General features: G+C 43.6%; 1 pseudogene; it reads left to right on the plus strand.

Moving 5' to 3' along the window:
• The first annotated feature begins 4,080 nt into the window (after positions 1-4,080).
• Positions 4,081-4,470, plus strand: LOC114696078 (annotated as a pseudogene).
• Positions 4,471-7,023: the final 2,553 nt, after the last annotated feature.

The raw sequence follows: 7,023 nt of genomic DNA on the forward strand, positions 1-7,023 counted from the left end.
AAAAATTTCATGAAAGGCTCAGGGTATGTAATACTCATGGGATCCCTTCAGAGTTGCAGCACAGTGTGTACACTACCGCCATGTCCCGCAGACTCATCCTCATCTCCAATGTTGGCGTGAATTTGTTGAACAGAGGGCAGAGCAATTGTTTCAAGTGACTTTGAGAGATGCTTTCAGAGCCAAGGAGACCAGAGACTGCTCGGACCACTGTGGGCCAGCCGGATGCTGAAATCTGCAATCGGCACCCTGCCCATGTTACAGCCTCCCTGTAGAAGGCCATGCACTTTGTAGACTGAATATATGGATAGCATTCACTCCAGAAAACCAAGGGTAGAATACTGAGATGAGTGAGCTTCTGGCATACATGGTTATGGCTTCTAGAAGCAGGGATTCTAAACCTACACTCTGTTACACAATGATCCATTTTTTCCTCAGTGATCGAATTAAGTAGGTTTTGAAGTCATTCCCTTGATTATACCCTGTACATCTTTCTTTCATGTCCCATCCAGGACAGAGGGTACTTCCAGAATGGGTTTCCAAGCAATCCTTCCCTTTGCTTAGCATACTTCTATGACTTACATGGAAGATTTGGAAAATCTCACTCTAGCCACTTTCCCCTTTCCACACAAGGATCTACATCTTGACTTCCTGTCTAATCTTTATCAAGGCCAAGATCTCTCTCATACCTCCTTTCCAAACTCTTTTCCCAGGATGATGACCAATCTGTTCCTTTGAACATTGCCACTTCATCGTACTGATCTCAGTCCTTCCAAAAGCCTGTCTGGTTCCCTCCAGCTTCCTCATGCAGCCCTGTCCCACCAACTTCCTGGGGCTCTTCCACACAGTGGACCTGACCCATTGTTTCCAGGATTAAAATTTCTCTGGTGCCAGGGAGGTGAACAAGATGTTTCTTACATTCTGAGGGATGAACACACCATGATGCTTATACTGTGTTGTACTTGAGCTCTACTAGGTCTGCTGAAAGTTCTGGGGGAATCTGTGCTATCTCTTTGAAATGGCTGCTCTGTAGATAAGAAAACACTGGTGGATTAACACAAGAGAAAGGCCTCTCGGCCAGGGTCCTTGCTGCCTAAAAGGAAAATCTCTTACAGTTTGGTGTAAGCACACTTTGAACTCTCATCTACGAAGGCACGGAGTTCAATGGTTCTCTGTGGCACGTGAAAGGCTAAAGACATTCCTGGCCTCTATCCTGTCCAACAGTGTCCGAAGAGACACTTCTGCATGGCCCTCCAAGATAAGATCCTTACAATGGGGACCGCTGGCAGAATGCTGTCACTTTAAAATAGTACATGCTCCAGCTGCTTGTGCTGACACCAGCATCTGTACGGACAGAGGAACACAGGCTCTGCTCAGTTAATGACCTTGTCCTTCTGGATTTCTGTGCTAAGTCTCTACTAAATATCATGGAGTATACCTCCATCTTCTTTTATACTGGTGCATTTGAATACTCTCAGATCTACGCATCTTGAAAGTTCATATCCTAACTGATCATAAATTCTTTGCCAAACCATCATTGTCGGCCATAGGACATGCTATTTCTATGTAAATGACTCTTGATATCCCAAGGCACCTGGCTGGCCTTGTCACTCACTCGGGTTTCTCAACTTGACTTTCTGAACACGGGGGAATACTACTTTTGTTTGGGAAGGAAGACATTTGAGGAGATACTTTGAAATAAAAAAAAAAAAAGGGCTTTGGAAGAGGCTGGCGACTGTCTGGGTCTGCCTAGGCAGGGGCTTGTCAGGAAGGGTTGATGAATGGCGGGCTCCTGAGGCCTCCCGTTTGTTTAGCGTTCTTGTTCTGCTACAGCTGCACACAAAACCAGCATTGAAGTGTCTGCCAGGAAACATAACATAACCTGGCCAGGGCAGCCCACGGGGCACTGCCCCGAGAAGGCCAGATTGTTCCTCGGGGCCAGGCTTTGGCCGGAGATTCCCAAGCCGGGAAGCAGAGCGAGGCATGGAGAAGACTTTCCAGTACATTACACAAGGTCTGGCCACTGCCATCAATACTGGCCGACCTGACCCGGAGAATGACAGATGGGAAAGCGGGAGCCTCTCTCGGCTGTGAAGCGGGTCCTTCTTCACCCTAAGCTGGGAGGAGGGCAGTCAGGGCCTGAGGACTCCCATGCTGTGGTCGGAAAGACCTCTGGCTCACCAAGGAAGACCCCACTTTTTACCTTTGGCCTCAGGCTGGTGGTTTGAGTTCTACTTTCCCAACCACCCCAACACAAGGCCACCAGCTATTCATAGATACTTCCAGGTCACAGAAACCTCTACCTCCTCCATGGGGGTACCCCTCTCAACAACTTATTTATATTTTTAATTTTATGTGTGGATATATCAGTATATGTCACATGTCTGCAGATACCATCATGCCAGAAGAGGGTGTCAGATCCTCTGGAGTTAGAGTTACAGGTAACTGAGCTGCTGATGTGGGTTTGGGAACCAAATTCAGGACTTTTGGAAGAACCACACTTCTCTTAACAGCCAAAACACCTGGTTACTTTCTTCTGCGAATAGTTTTATGTTTTTTCCACTTCTTAAGGCAATTATCACACCAGTGAAAATGTATTCAATCAATTATTTTTGTCTAATTTTAAACAGAAGCAATTAGGAAACAGATATAAAATTAGCCTGCAAAGCACCGAGGAAAGATAGGTGTGGGTTTCAGTACAGTTTTCTCTATGAGCATCTTGTACTTAGGATCAAGTCATTACCTGAATCTATAAACTCATTTCTAGCACTTTGGACACCAGTTTTACAAATGATCCCATATATATATTTGTATATACACAAAGCACACACACACACACACACACACACACACACACACACACATTGGCAATGCCTTTACTACACATTACGCATCTAGCACATCTGTGTTCTCTATTTCCAGAATTACTTACCCCTAAACTGCAACCCCATGACCACTAAACAGTAACCATTTCATCCCTTCACCCACGCACCAAACAGCAACCTACACCTCTCCACCCAGGCACAAGCATCCCACTCATTTTTCTTATGGGTTATAGGACACTACGCCTTCTGTGAGCTGAGTTACACAGTATGCTTCTGAATCTGGCTTCGGTCACTCAGTCCAGTGTGCTCACACTCACTCTTACTGCAGTGTGTGTCATTGCCTTCCTCTGTTTGACTGAGTAATACCCCATCGTATGCACATTTTGTTCATCCATCCATCTGTCATTAGGTACTTGACAGACTTCAGGCCTGTGTTAGTCAGCACTGTGAGAAAATCCTGGGAACAAAATCGATTTGGAAGAGGAAGGATTTATTTTGGCTTTTGGCTTCAGAAGTTCTGTCCACGGTTGATTGACCCTATTTCTTTTTGTCTAAGGCACGGCTAAACATCATGGTCCTATCTCCTCACACACAAGTGAGTATGAAAATTTGAACCACCCACCTTATTTTAAGAAACAATGAGGAATCATTCCACTCTCTGAACACACGGATTATAAATATTCTTAACAACTATCTCATAATATCACTGGTACATTCTTTCTTTCTGTGGTTCCTTTGAGTGAGTGTACATGGTGTATATGTATGTGTATACATGTTTTTTGTTTGTGTTTTAAGACATGGTTTCTCGCTGGGTGGTGGTGGTGCACGCCTTTAATCCCAGCACTCAGAAGGCAGAGCCAGGCGGATCTCTGTGAGTTCAAGGCCAGCCTGGTATACAGAGTGAGATCCAGGAAAGGCATAAAGCTACACAGAGAAACACTGTCTCGAAAAAACCAAACCAAAAAAAACCAAAACAAAACAAACAAAAAAAAAGACATGGTTTCTCTATGTTGTCCTGGCTAGCCTGAAACTATCTATGTAGACCATATTGGCCTTGAGCTCACATGGATCTGCCTGCCTCTGCTTCCTGGGTTCTGGAATTAAAGGTGTGCAGCACCATACTGACAAACCCTTGGAGGTCTTGTATTGATGCCAATGAAGAGGCCAAGCAGTGCAGACTTTGACTCTGATGCAGAAAATTTCCAAGAGGCAGATCCTCTGATATATCAAGATTCTGCTTCAGCTGCAGCCCACCACCATGGCTGAGAAAGGCACTGCTACTGGAGGTGTAATGGACATTACTGACTCTTCAGAAAAGATGCGAGAAGACTCCTTCATCCAAGATGGGCCAGCATGTGGCATTCACAAAGCTGCAAAAGCCTCAGTCAAGCGTCAAGCTCGTCATTGTGTGCTTGCATCCCTATGAGATGAGTCTAAGTATGTCAAGACAGTCGAAGCCCCTTGAGATGAACACCAAATCGACCTAGTTAAGGTTAATGCCAAAGAGAAATGAGGGAAATGGGTAGGTCTCTGCAAATCTGAGTGTAAACCAACCAAAGTGGGTAGTTGCAGTTGTGTAGTGGTTAAGGACCATGGTAAAGAATCTTGGGCCTAGGATGTCAAAGAGAACTTCAAATAAAAGAAATGAACAAATGAAAGATTTGAATCATTTAAAAAAAAAAAGAGTTAAGGTAGTCAGAGAAATTGGAGATGTCCAGGAGAGACCCTATCCTCTCCCACAAGTGTGATTCAGAACAGCCCAGCAGAGATGAGATTGAGGAAGGAGAAGCTGGCCAAGAGAAATACAGGGAAATTAAAAAATATATTGTGCTTACTGAAACCATGGAATCAGTATATCAGTATGCTTTATGGCTAGTGAGAAAGACCTGTTGTTCTTCTGTTGGGTTATTCATGACTTCTGTCCCATGACTACCCTTGAAGAATTTCACATGGACATTTAGTGTAGATCTGTGGGGTCAAGCTCATTCAGAACAGCACCATTCTTCATCTTCAGTGTCAGAGCAAGAGTTCTCCTTAGAGACAGCACATGTCTGTCAGAGGACAGCAGTGTGTGGAAGGATGACCAGTGTGGTCCTGAAGAAAGACCATGGCCAAGTCCATCATACATACAGCTTGACCAGTTGGAAGCTTTGGATCCTGTAACAGTCCCATGGTGATGTATGAAACATGGCTAACTTTTCCTTGTTATGTGTTGGGTACATTTATACTCTTTGAGTTGAAGTGTGATTCAAGGACACAGTTCATCCACCATCAAATATGGGGATGCTTGGGTTCTGGAATTAAAGGTGTGCAGCACCATACTGACAAACCCTTGGAAGTTTTGTATTGATGCCAATGAAGAGGCCAAGCAGTGGTAAAGTTGGATGAGAGTTGGGAGAGTTGATGAATCTCTAATTTTTCTTGATATATGTTCAAGATATTTGACTCTGACGACCTTATGCGGTGAATTGTAGTTTGCCACTGTGGTAATCTAGATTGCAGAGTGGCACAGTGCCTGAGCCAAAGATACCCCACTTTCTCCCTCAGAAGTTACCCATTCCCACATTGCATAGCACGCATGAAGAGCCTTTGCTTGCCTCACTCCCTCTATGTGAGGCAGAATCAAGATATAATTATCTAGCCCTTGACAAGAAAGTTATCAATCAAGCCAAGTAGGCCCCATTCCCTGTCTCTGTCCATATGTTTCTGTTATTTATGTACAGAAAATGACATTTACCCAAGCACTCTGGGTGTTGATGGGAGTTTCCATCCCGTGGTAGTGCTGTGGCCTGCCTGCTCATCACCCATAGATAACACACAGCCTTGTGTGTATTTTCAAAGAACGCCAGTGACCCCATAGATAAAGAGGTCAAAGCCCACAAGGCCACCTGGCCACCAGGTGTGAGAAGAGTGGGGACAGGGATGTGGGCCTTTGTCCCCATGTGTTTCATGCATTACCCTGAGAAAGTTGTATTGCACACAGCATTATTCTGACTAGATCATAAAGACATTTTTATAGGCAGGCCAATAAGAAGCCCTATGTCTGACTCGGTTCTTCATTCAAAAGCACTGCACACAGCACATTCCCACTTGTGCTGACCCTCAGCCCGTGGGTTTGCTGCCTGGTCTGCAATGTGATGCCAACCAGGAGTCAGGGCAGATTTTCTGGTCAGTGGTTATTATGAAAAAATCCAGTGTCAGACATTGGAGAGCAACTGACCTTGTTTGGTCTGTGACTGCAGCCGCTTCAGGTTAACTCAGATTTTGTCCCTATCATTATTGCTACCAACACACCAAGCAAGAAAGATACACATTACCCTAAATTTGGGGATAAAATAATTTAGATTAGGGTGTGAAGATGGAATGAAGCTCATCGGTGTTTGCTGAACATAAGCCAGAGCTTGGGTTGTTTTAGTGGGGAAGAGAGAAAGAGGGAGGTCTTAATAATTATTTTGCATCTAATAGAACACAAAGCAGAGATTTTCTGTTAACTAACTATTTACTTCACGGCAACTTAACACAAATGCTTTTATTTTATTCAGTAGCTTAGAAACTAACTCTATCAATTAGAAAACAAAGTAACTTAATCCCTGGGCTGCTTTTGTTTCTCCATATATGAAAGGTGGGGTGTTCAGGCTACTTAATAGCGTAAATTGGAAGAAAGTAGCCATTTCTTTTCAAATGGAGCTTCTAAAAGCTTCTGTAATGACTGTTAGTGGTACTTATCTTAGTCTGACAATGTGGTATTGCTTTCAGTTCAGTGTCTATGGTGAGTTGCACCAAAATTGAATATAGATCAGATCTTGAACTTGGCTGTGGAACAAATTGCTCTGATTGTGTGGGATTACATGGTGCATGGATTTTTAAATTAAGTACTTTCTTGCCCTATTAAATAATGTCGACAGTGCTGCTGTGGAGAGTCAGTTTCATTTCTTGAGTATTTTCATACATTTTTTTTATTAATCAATAGTCTTTTATATAGGTGTGATGGCAACCCAAGATTTCATCACTCTGACGAGTTTATTCAGATCATGTAAAATTTCAGAGTATTCCCTTCCCCTCCCACTTTGTACATCTCATTACATCATACTTACCAGTTTTGTTGAAAAGTCCAATTCTGTCTTTTTCCTGGGTTCCTAAGCAGCTGCTTTTTTGAGATCGTGTTTCTCTTTCTTGTTTGCTTTCTCCTGGAATCCAGCTT

The sequence above is a fragment of the Peromyscus leucopus genome, chromosome 19, assembly GCF_004664715.2.
Source record: "Peromyscus leucopus breed LL Stock chromosome 19, UCI_PerLeu_2.1, whole genome shotgun sequence".
NCBI classification, from domain to species: domain Eukaryota; kingdom Metazoa; phylum Chordata; class Mammalia; order Rodentia; family Cricetidae; genus Peromyscus; species Peromyscus leucopus.